This window comes from Centruroides vittatus, unplaced genomic scaffold (genome assembly GCF_030686945.1).
Source record: "Centruroides vittatus isolate TY-2023 unplaced genomic scaffold, ASM3068694v2 contig_1408, whole genome shotgun sequence".
In the NCBI taxonomy this organism is placed as follows: Eukaryota; Metazoa; Arthropoda; class Arachnida; order Scorpiones; family Buthidae; genus Centruroides; species Centruroides vittatus.
In genome coordinates this window covers 352,527-365,316 of record NW_027120884.1, presented here as the reverse complement: position 1 = coordinate 365,316, position 12,790 = coordinate 352,527, and the positions used below count along the sequence as shown (strand labels likewise).

At 25.1% G+C, this 12,790-nt stretch overlaps 1 pseudogene; it reads right to left on the bottom strand.

Annotated features, from left to right (window-relative positions):
- LOC136968166 (glutamate receptor 1-like) overlaps positions 1-12,580 on the bottom strand; it is a 114,341-nt pseudogene extending 101,761 nt beyond the window's left edge.
- Positions 12,581-12,790: the final 210 nt, after the last annotated feature.

Below are 12,790 nucleotides of genomic sequence, written 5' to 3'. Positions count from 1 at the left end.
ATTAACAAAATTTGTAGTTTATATTTATTCTAAATTATGTTTTTAAATTATATTTCCCTAGAAGGGAGTAATTTTAGGCAGATAAAAGGTCAAACTCGACTATAACGCGCAGTTAATCAGTGTAAGAAACGTCAGAGAAGAACGTAAAATATCTTGACATTTGTTACGATTATCCTTAATATAGTTACAAAAATGACAGTTGTAATAACATATCTAATCACATTTTCCCTTCCTTTCAAAATTCATATTAAAATTAGAAGTTATTAGAAATCGTTGACCATAAGAAAATAACCTCATCTTTATTATCACTCGTAAAAAATATTTTAATCTATATTTATGAATTAAAAAAAATAAATATTCTTAAAAATTTAATTATTATTAATACTGAATTTAATTGAATTAGAAAATAATATTTATTTATTTTTAATATCATAAATATGGAGTAACCTTTATGTTTATTTAAACTTTTATTCCTGTTAAAAATGCTATTTAATAATGTTTATTTATCTCTTATTACAATCATTATCGTGTTAAATCGCATTTTTTCAGCATATTTCTATTTTTAAAACTCGAGTAAACACTTCTATATTAGCAAATAAAAACAAGTTGATATAATTTAACAATTAAAATTTTATAATTTAACATTATACCGTAGTAGTATAATGTTAAATAACATTAAAATTAATATTTACAATTAATTAATTATTGTTGTTATTCAGTATCAAATTAATAATAAACGTTAAACATCAGTTTATAAATTCTATCAATTCTTCGTCAATTCAGTATAATTTATTAATATTTTAATTTATGATTTATTTCTGAATGAATATTTATGTACGAATTAATGGCCAAGTAAATTGCCGATTAAAACGATACTTAAAATATTTTGTAAATATTTTACGTGAATGAAATTTTTCGGTAAATTTAAGTGCAAATTTTTAATTATTACAAAATATTAATTAAGTTTGAAGTGCATAAATCAGAAGAGAAACGTGGTCGAGAGGGTAGAATCTGTTTTTTAAAAAAATGGTAAATTCAAACATTTTCTATTGTTTAAAAGTCATTAATTATTTTGTTTCCATTACATGATTATAAAGACAACTAATTTATTTTACAGTCCAGATCATTTAGCTCATAGTTTATATCGATTAAACTTGTTCTATAATTAAAATGCACTTCAGTATATTTTCTCATAATAGAGAATTACAGGAAAATTTAAAATAAAATAAAAAAAAAAATACTGCAGCAACAAAATTTTATAAAACTAAAAAAAAATATGGCAAACTATTACAAACTCAACAATATACCAAGTTTATGAGCGATTCCACTCACGCACGCTCCAATATTATGTAGGAACCAGCAAGTATATGTCATATATATATAAATTCTTTTTTCTATTCTTTCAAAAATAATTCCACTTTAATTCTATTCTCATCCGGCTAACAAGAAATTTTTATTGTATATATTTTAATATTTACTAGTTTAAAAAAATTTAAATGTTTTCATACTAAAATATATAAATATTAATTTATTAACGTATTATATATATATTGTAAAGAATATTGTTTTCTAGATTAGGTAAGTGTAAAATGTTTATTCCTTGATGAATTTTTCTTAGATCATAACCATAACTGCATACAAATACATGATATTGACTTAATTAGGCTGCAATTTTTAAATTCCGTCCGTCCATCTGTCATTCGTAAATCTCGAGAACAGAGTTAGATACACCAAAATCGAGAACAGATGCGGAAAGCTTAAAGACCGGAAGCTCCGATGATTATATACGAATTTCCGGATTGGACTGTAAGTTTCGTGGTTTTTTAAACTAAAATATGAATAAAAATTGCAGCCCAGTATTTGTAACGATGTCACAATAATGTACAGTAACGTTTGATTTTTAATTATAGATATAGAAAAACTTACATGTCCTCGCAATTTTGAAAGGATCTTCTTTATCTATAACGTCTATAATGGGATCGACCTTAAACCTTGCTTGACTATCGTTAATGTTATGTATATAGAGAGCATATTTGAAAGCGGTCTGAAGATCTTCTGTGCCAGGAGTAAAAACAGCGCCTGTAACAGCAATATATATATATATATTAAATATTCATTTCTAGTAACAACCTTTCTTTACTCCTTATTTTATATTTCATTGAAAAATAAATTTCAAAATTCACGTAACCCATTTTTATATGGATGGAACTCATAACTGTAAAAGAAATCATTCTTTAAAGTAAATATTTTTATAACGATATAGCATATGTGATCTTCAACATCTTTTTCGATTTGTTATCGAGTGATAAAATGATCATTCGCAAAATACTATAAAAATACCTCGCCTCCATATTCTATTATCATTTTTGTAGTGTAGTTACAACGTTCATTCTAACATTAATACGGAATTTTTAATATGGAAGCCTATCTATTTAATATTAGAATTTCTAAACTTAATTAAATTTGTTTGCGTATTAAAAATAAGCACTTTAAACTTGTGTAGTATTAGATAATCTGTATCTAATTATCACTGAAAATTTTTAGAAATTTTACATTGTCACTCGTAAAGTCACGTGGCAGGGAAATTACCTTGCCAGGTGTTCTAGAGCTTCTTGCGTGATGGATTATGCAGTTTCGAGCGGCAGATTGAGCCCAACCTACCTGTCAGGTGGGTTGGTAAGCATTGTCAGATTTGGATACACTCGTTATTTATCTTGCTAAAGTGATACGTAGTAAATGACAGCTTTAAAGAAAAAACCGAATTTTTTGGTTAATAAATACTGTTTTATTACGATTAAATCGGACTTTCTTCTATATTTATAGAATATTTTAATGCATTTATTTTTAGTATTTTGAATGAAAAAATATATACTTTAATTACTTTTCTTTCGGTCAAACTTGAATGTTATATTTTTCGAGTCTGACACCAAAGAGACCGTTTTATTGTTTCTGCCAGGAAGAAGAGGATAAAGTGAGCAAGGTACGAGGCATATTCGGCATGTTAACCGACTCAAATGGAACAGTCTACTTTATCTGGACTCTATTCTCATCCAGAAAGGCAATAAAACAGAGATACAACGTTAGGCTTTTCCGCTGCACTCCTATCAACTCCCGCGAGTCTTGTTAGAAATTGCCAGATAGCTATTGTTTGTATGCGGCAACATGCAAATTTGTGACATCTTTTCGTTCTTTAATTTTTGTTTATACACAAATTTGACAAGATTTACTTAAAACATTTAATTTATATTTCAATTTTTATAATACTTTACTTTTTATTTATTATTTATTTCTTTTTAAAAGACTAAAGTTATAAATAACTCTCAACAAACAGCTTAGGATTGGTTAGAAGAAATACATTAAATATTTAGAATATTTTAACGTAATTATAAACTTTATGTTTAAATCTGAGTAGATTTAAATCTAATTTTATTGTGTGATAAAATTAGTTTTATACTTTTATTTGAAAAGTATTTAACATATTTAATGGTTATTTGTGAATAATATAACACGATAGAATAGAAACAATCACGAGATATACAAATTACCTTAATGATAAATCTATCGAAATATATTATATGTATTAACGGCAAGTTATTCTTGCAAATTTAAAAAATAAGTATACGATACACGTGTTTATCGTCATGTTACGAATACTCAAAGTATTTACTTATTTATTATTATGGAAAGTATTTTTTTATTTTAAAATTGTTCGAGAAAACAATCAGGAAAGTAAATGTTGAATCTAAAAATGGAACAACATCGGATTTTATACTAAGACACAAGAAGTAAACTCTCGAAATATCACCCATCTCGTATCGAGGGACTGTCGACTCAAGAGTTTAGAAGTGTGATGTAGTGGAAGATATACATGTGTTCTGAGAGAAATTTCTGTAGTATTCTCGATGGAAAAGTCGAAAGTCTACATAAAGATGCATTCTCTCTCTCTCGAGAATTGAACGGGAACATACAAAACAGTTACATATTTTTCTTTTGATCTTTGTAGTCGCTCGGCACAATCAAATCCGCAATCCAATGTTCTGAAATTTTGAGTGAATGCGCACGAGTTTTCAATATTTTAAGCAGAAAAATCGATTTGATATATGATATATCAGATTAGATATTTGTGTGATATACAGAACTGATTCTTTAATACCAATAACATCCTTTTCTTTTTATTCGAAATTGTTGTTAAATTTGATTTATAAATTCTAATATCATTTGTACTGATAAAAACATTTTGTCTGAAATAAAATATTGAATTTTCTGATTAATCATTTGCTTGTTGTAGCAAAACTTCCTAATATTTTTTAAAAAAGAATCTCTTTATTCTTCTTATATAAATATTCTTTTTAACAAAGAAATTATTCATAAACATAAGTTTATTCCAAAATATGTACTGTGATTAAAAATTTACATTAATTTTCCTTCCAATTTTTGTAATATAATATGAGAATTAATAACCAAAATACTGACAACAGAATTATAGTTCATGCCTGTATTTTAAATTATAATAAAATCTATATAAAAGTAAATTATTCATGGGATTAAATTTATACTAGTTCAACCTGAATTGACTGTATTACGAAGCACGTTTGACAGTTAATAAAATTTTTAGAAAATAAAGCTATCCAAAATATAATCTATAATTTCTATTTTAATCCTATGATATATGTCTATATAAATCTTAAGATTCTTTCTGATTTATGTCTCGCAGATTTTCTTATTTATTTGTAAATTATAACACATTAGTTGATTAACAATAAAAGAGAATTTCAGGATCGAACTCTTGAAAGTCTTACGCAAGCTATTTTAAGTATATAAAAGTGATACAGAGCTTAACTAAGCAATATTTGGGGCCTAACTTGTACATAAGTAAGTTTCAGCTTAGGGCCTCGTGTAATTAATCTATAGCTTAGAGAAAAATACTTTTACATGTATCATTATTTAGTAGAGAGAGAGGTCTATTATGTTATAGCTTACAGCCACAACAAATCTAAGTCCAACCCTGGCAATATTTTTATCATTAATTATTAAAATGGCCTGTAATGAACTGTAGAAAACTAATATTAATTATGCTTAATTATTTAATATATAATTAATCTGAAAGCATTTTTTATTAATCATTATTTAACTACTACTGTTTATTAGTAATTTGAATATGATATAAAGAATAATAATTATATAAACAAGACATATTTATTTAAAAACTTAAAAATAAAATAATAATAATCATAATAATAATAAAATTTCTATAGTTACAAAGAATATAAGTCATATTGTTTCTTTATCTGGTTGTTCATTATAAGTTAATAACGTCCTTACCTTATTCTCAAAAAATAAAGCGAATTTTATCATTAGAAAAATTTGTGTATTTTCAAAAAATTCAAGAAATTTCTGGAATTTGTCGTTTATTTGAATTCTTCACTCTTATATTTTTCTGTTATTATTTACATGTTTTTAAAATAAAATTCATTGTTACTATTTAGTTAACTTTCTCGCAATGTTTATTTTCTCTTCTTTTCTATATTTGCGTTGTCACTTTCTTATTTTTATTCAATTTTCTCTTTAGACAAAAGTTGAAGATTGTAAAACTCTTATTTAACTTACAGTTTTGATAAAAATTCTCTTCCGAAACACTGAATTTTTACAAAAATTAAGTCTTAAAAGTCTTTGTTTTCTCGTATAAAGTCGAACCTTCAATAAAGACTACCTCCTAACAGCGACCACTTTCTCAGGAACAGTTTTTTTAGATAAAAATGCATAAAGAATAACCTCCAAACAACGGCCAATACCTATACTCCCATTAGTGGCCGTTATACAGAGGTTTGACTGAATAAATACACCATATTATAATTATAAATGCTTACACATAGTTCATATAGATTTGATTGAATATTTTGACGGATATTTTATAAACAAATGCTTAATTTAATTGTTACACGTATTAAATATAAATTTTTATAATATATTCAAAGTATATTAAGCATTATTTTTCTGTCACTAATACAATAGAAATTAATTACTGATGGAGTTTACGGAATTTATTTACCAGTCCATTTTCATGTAACTCCAATTTGCTAAGTGCCTATTTTAGAACCTCTACAAAATAGTAAGAAAAGAAGTTATCCATCAAATCAACCCACTCGATTTCTACTAAATTTTTTCCCCTACTTTTCTAACCGAATATATTTCGATAGATGTGGATCTACCTACCAAAATTAATTCACTTTTTTTTCTAAATATTCGTTCTTTCAGTCAATTTAATAATTTACATAAAATATTTTAATATATTTAATCATAATCTCATTCGATCAATTTTACCAATCGTCTTCGTTCAAAGATTAAGCTCATAAAATTTATTAAAGCTTCATTTCATACAAATTATAGGATAATACACTTGATTTCTAAATGTTAAATTTAGTAAATCCTATTAAAACTTTTATAATAAATTAAATTAAATTTATAAGGCATAAACGAGATAAAATAAATGATACTTTTTATGCTCGTTATAATGAATATAAATTAATACTGTTGTAGTAGATTGCTTATAAATCAAAATTTAATATATTTATATAAAAAATAATATTAATTTTGTAATTTAAAAAAAATAATTTAATTATTATTACTATTTTTTTTAAATTATTCATAACAAAACTTTAAATAATGCTCTAAATTTATGCCATTATTTAAAATTAAATATATTTAAATACAATACTTTATAAGAAAAATTGTATTTACTTGATGATATTTTAAAAATTTTAGTATAAAATTCGGTTTAAAAATTATTTATTTAAATAGTGTAAACTGTTGTATAAAGTAATTAATTTGCAATAATATTTTTTAAAATAGAATGTTAAATTAATACATTAAATATGATTTAAATTAGCCAAAATCTCTGCCTCCAAGTTCTTAACATCCGCATGGTTTGGTTAAAGATATGAACTTCTTATAACGAATAACATTAGCCTAAAACAAGACTATTTTGAAATTAATTAAAATTCTCTTTAATAAATTATCGATATATTAAACATTCAAAATATTCATTCGAGAATAAAAGATAATTAGCTTCCTTTAACTTAAACCTTTTAAGTTAAAGGAGCTTAAAGGGAAGTTAATTGTCTTCTATTCTCGAATGAATATCTTATTATCTTATGAGATTTTATTAGGCAAAGAAGAAATTTTATTAACTTTATTATTATAAAAGTGTCAAATATGTAAGTCTATATGGTAGTTCTTTATAATAACAGAAATTATAATTTTCGCATGTATAATTACGCAGGCCTAAACAGTGTAGTATACATTTCACATTAATAATTAGTTTATATTATATAAATTAGGAAATTTGTTGATTTTTTTCTTAGTTTTTTTATTAATTTATTAGAAGAAAAGGAAAGAAAAATAATTCGATGATTGCCCAATAGACAATTTCTCACCAAAGAACAAAAAATACGAATATTCTAATGAAATTATTATCCAGAGATTATTTCATTACAGAGCACTTTTAATAATAAGATTAATATTGTTTATTAATTTTATTTATTTTTTTTATCAAGTAATCACATTAGACATTAAGCTATAAGATATTTAATAATAGAAATTAAAAAAACAGAGGTTAAAAAAATTTCGAAAATATTAATAAAATAATAATTTTTATGTTAATAAATGCGAGTGATATTTATATTTTATTTTTAAGCTATTTTCTACTGATAAAATATTTTAATAAAGAAAATTTTTCTCTTTTTGCAAAGATTAGTTTTAAATTATAAATTGTTACAATAGAATATTTATAGAGCTAAAATATGTAAACATGCTTTTAATTATAAATTATATACAACTTTAAGGGTTTTTATAAATAATCTATGTTTATAGAAAATTTAATTAATTATAATGTTTATAATTATACAAAAATTATAAGTTTATAACAGCTTTATTTTATTTATAATTTATTATAATCCACTGCTTCATCCTCACTTCTCACTGTTATAGAGGATTTAACCCCTCACATATTTTAATCATTATAAAAACAAATTAAATTAGTTAAAAGAGAATAAAAATTTTATTATAAGACATTTTAAATTCTTAAAATCTTTTTACTTTCTTTCAAATAATAAGTAACATTCCTGTAGTGAAATTTATTCATTGTTTAAATAACAAATTATTTTAGAAATTAATTATGAATATTTAGTCTAGTTCTTAAATTTAATCCGATTTTCCTATGAATACAGAAATATAAAGTATGGTATATTGAATGGTTAGGAGGAACGAAGTTATATAATTATGACATTTACAAGAGATAAAGATAGGTTTTCAAAATGTCAAGATATAATTTCTATGTTTTATGTTGCTGGCACACAATGTTTTTGTCTCAAATATTGTCTAAATCGCATTTATGTGGTAGAATGTTGTAATTTGCCATAGGGTCAAATACTGTATTTGCCACTCGGTTTCACACGAATACGTTGCACACGTTTTACAGAGCGTTGAATTTCCTGGGGCTAACATTTCTACGTTATCTTAACTTAGTTTCAAAGAATTTATTTGAAGCGAGAAATTTATTTTTAAGCTCCATGACTGTATTTCGGTAGATAACTGGGATTTAAAACTTCTTCAACGAAGTGTCGAACTATTTCATCTCTTACACTTCAACACTCGACATAATAGTGGATAATTGTCTTCTAATTGTGCTTTTATGTGTAAAGTAGTGCGTAACTAATATAATTTAACCTTGTATAAATTTATAAAATCTGAAAATGATGCTTAAAATTTACTAATTAAATTACTGTATAAAATAAACACGACTGCTTAACCATGGTAAGAGAGTTAATAATTATCAACTAAGCAAGCTCGCCAAGATTATCAGGAATATCTTATTTTAATAATTTAATATTGAAATTGAATAAAGTGTTACAATAATTCAAATTAAAGTTTGAAGTTTGGATAAAGTTAGACACGACATTTAAGTTGTGATGCAACTACTAGGCCAAGTTTGAAAGCCATTTATGCACTAAAAATTTCCTGTTAGGTGATGATAACTTTCAGAAGAAACGACGCAATTTCGTCCAAAATTTCGACTCGAGACTCCATTGGCATTAGGGAAATATATTTTTTGATATCAATTCGAAATCGAATCAAAATATATTCGGAAATAGCCAACTAGATCTACAGAAACAGCGCCACTTGTTTAATGTTATTCGTCGATTGAATGCAGTTGTTTCTGTTTGCCTTTTATAATACTGTGGAATTAATGTAAATTACTTTTAAATATTATAATTTTATTTTTACAAAGGTTATTTATACCTTAATTAGTTTTTGAAAATTTTCATTTCTTTGGTAAGGAACAAAGAAGCGACAAAAAGTCATTGTGTGGCTATTAGAAACAGCTATTAATATTTAAATTAGAATAGCTCCATACTATATTGTTGATTTTTAAAATAGTTAAACAAAACTCTGAAAATATTTAATTTCATAGCTTCAGTGTATGAAACTGGTTTATTGTGTCTTGTTTATAAAAAATATAAACTAGTTATATTAATTTTAAAGCGTTATTTAAGGACATTAATGTTAAATAAATGACTAAATTTCTAATATCAAAATAATAGTAAATCATATGAAATTAAATATAGAAGCAATGATAAAATACAGGAATATTAAACAGAATTAAATTCTAATTTAAGACCATTTAAAATATATTCTTACAAGTAAACTAATTTTAAATTTATAAACAGGTTTTTAAGTAAAATATTTTATAATAGCCTATATAAACTTTAAGTTAAAATCTATTTTAATATTCGATAAAATAATTGAGTAATATTAAAAATTTTTACCGCTTTTTTTATAGATTTAATTATATTTCTTTATGTCAAAGTAAATAAATTAAAAACAATAGATTAAGAAAGAGTTTGTTTCACAATAAGATATTGTAATGAATTCCATTTATTGTTGAACAAAGTAATCAACTTTAATGTGCACTTCCACTAAATCACTTGAAAGATTTTATAAGTTAAAAATGATTCTAAGAGGAAAAAATATGTATAATTTATTTTTTTTAAGCAATTAGTTCAGAAAAATTTCATTTGTGATTGCAATTTAGAGAAAATAACTGAATTCTACGTCGCGAAGCTAATTATATACAAAATGGCAAAGTTATTCTTGTTTGTAATTATGAAGAGGATGTTTACGCAGAAATAAATGATATCAATCTAAAAATTTACAATTTAATTTTTATAATGTTAAATATTAAAAAGTAAATATGATTTTTACCATTGACAAGTATTATAATTAATGCCTCTACTGATATATTATGATGTATTATACAAATTATTTACGAAACTTGTCAAGAATTGAGGTTACAAAATGATTTATGGGAACAAATTACTTGTCAATCACATTAATACCACAAAAAAATTAGAATTTATTTTAAAACAGTAATAAAACTTTTATTCTATTATACAAACAAATAAAGTTTGAACTAATTTATAGGTTATGTAACGAATAAAATCGTTTATATTTGGATTAAATATTTAATTTTATATCTTTACATTCTACATAAAAACTAAATAATTTTTGATGAAATCTGTATATTTAATGATAGATTCAGCCATTTTTTAATTTATAATATTAAAATTAGTTATAGATATATTATATCTAGTATAATATATGTAAATATTCACTATATCTCTACTATTTATTAAACAAGGTATAGAATATTAACTTTAGGACGTTTTTTATTTAAAATTACAAAATCCTTTTTATTATTTTATAAAAACTTAAGGAACAAAATGGTATCATCAGCAGAAACCAGGGTATTGTAAACAGTTAGTTGATTCCAACCATAATGTTGTCATTTTCGTCATCAAAGGCTCGACGTATCAATTTTCAGAGGAGAATAGGGCTTCATCCTATACAATCTCCCGCCGACCCACTATTTACTTTTGTAATCGTCTCCCAGTTAATGTATTTGTATTCCAATTGTCGCAGTCGGCGATCCGAAAGTACGCAAAGTCAAGCAGTTGACACTTTTGTCCATCCATGGAGGAAGCTTTGGCAGTGTGTGTTTGATTAGATTTGGTATATCGAGAAGGGAGATATTCTTATACAGCTTATGCAGTCAATTAGTTATCTCGGTGTAGGAGTACTTCATCTAAAAGCTAGAGTGCATGGAGTGGCTACATCATCATAAGTACTGTGCCTAAATTAGGTGAGTTATATGATAAATGACGGGGATAGCATAAACTGTAAGTTGTTTATCTGTGACTTATAGCAATTTATAAAATATATGCGAAAATATACATATATAATATAGCTCGCATGTTAAAATGATTGATGATAGGAGAGGAAAGTTATTAAAGCTGTTAATCTAAATTTTTCTTTTGCTGTTTTTTGATAAACACCTGTTTAATCCGGTTACAAAAAATATTTCTCTAAATAAAATTTCAGTTTTTTTTAAATTAATTTTAAAATTTTTATTTTCCTTAACAATTTTAATCAAATTCTAATGAAAACTCTCACCTAAGTGAATTTTTTTTCTTAATCCTTCCAACTCGATGTAAACTGCAGTAGTATAAAATTGCATTAAGGCGTCGAAAAATAAGAAAAACAGACAAAAGTTAATTTATTTTTAACGAAAAATACTTAGACGAAATTTCTTCTATTTTAGATTAATTTTCATCAATGAAATAACATTATTTATATATTAATATATTTCGAGTTACGTGCGGTTGAGAGCGCATCGCTTTATTAATTAAAATAAGTAAAGATTTTTTTAAGGTACGAATTTTAATTCGTTTTTTTTAATAAACTTTCTATTAATTAATTAATATTTTACGTCTTAAATATAGATTTATAAATATTAAGTTTCAATGTAATAACCACAGCATAACTATAAAATTTTGAAGTCAAAATTATTATGATTCTCTAATACCTGAAACGAAGGTATCTATATATTTAATATTCTCGATATTCTATTGAAAAATTAGAAAATAATATTTATAGACAGAGACAGAGAGAGAGAGAATATACGAGATGAATATTTAGAGAGTGTAAGAAGAGACTATTCTACATTTCTCTTCAGAATATAAACAAATTAAAAGATCAGATATTCCTTTAAATTTAATACATTAAACAGGTAAGAGTTATTAATAAATATAATATATATATAAGTAAATTATAAATAAAAAATTCCATCACTAAAATCATCAAAGCAGACAAAACCTAAGTAAACAAGACAGTGTATGACAGATAAATAAGGAATGAAAACACGAAAGGCATATAAATACGGAAATACGAGGAGATAATTTGTCATAGGGAATTTTTGGAGGTATTATAGGTATAGATTTACCTACCGATAGGTATTTTCTCGGGAACGGGTCGTACTAAAGCCAGTATGCAAGTGAAGCAGAGTAATTTCCAGGTTAACACCAGCTTCTCCATGACCAGACCGCTTCTCTTAATACTCACCACAAGGCGAACGTGGCTGACTCCAACTTCATATTTTGCGAGTAGCGAGTTTCGCGGCCGACGGACTTTGAAGACCGTCTGACGAACAGGTCTGTTGTACGCATGCGCTTTGGATGCAGCGACTATCGTGTCGTCGCCACGAATTACGGAGCTAACGTCCAACGGTATCAGGTGACTGTTAGTTTGTAGAAAGAAGGCGCTTTGCAGCTTCTGCAAAATCTAGACGGAAGTATTCTTGTACATCTGATATCCGACGCGTACAAATAACGTACAAATTCCAGATACGTTTAAGAAAACAAACAAAAAATAAATATTTTTTTTTTTGTGTTATCTC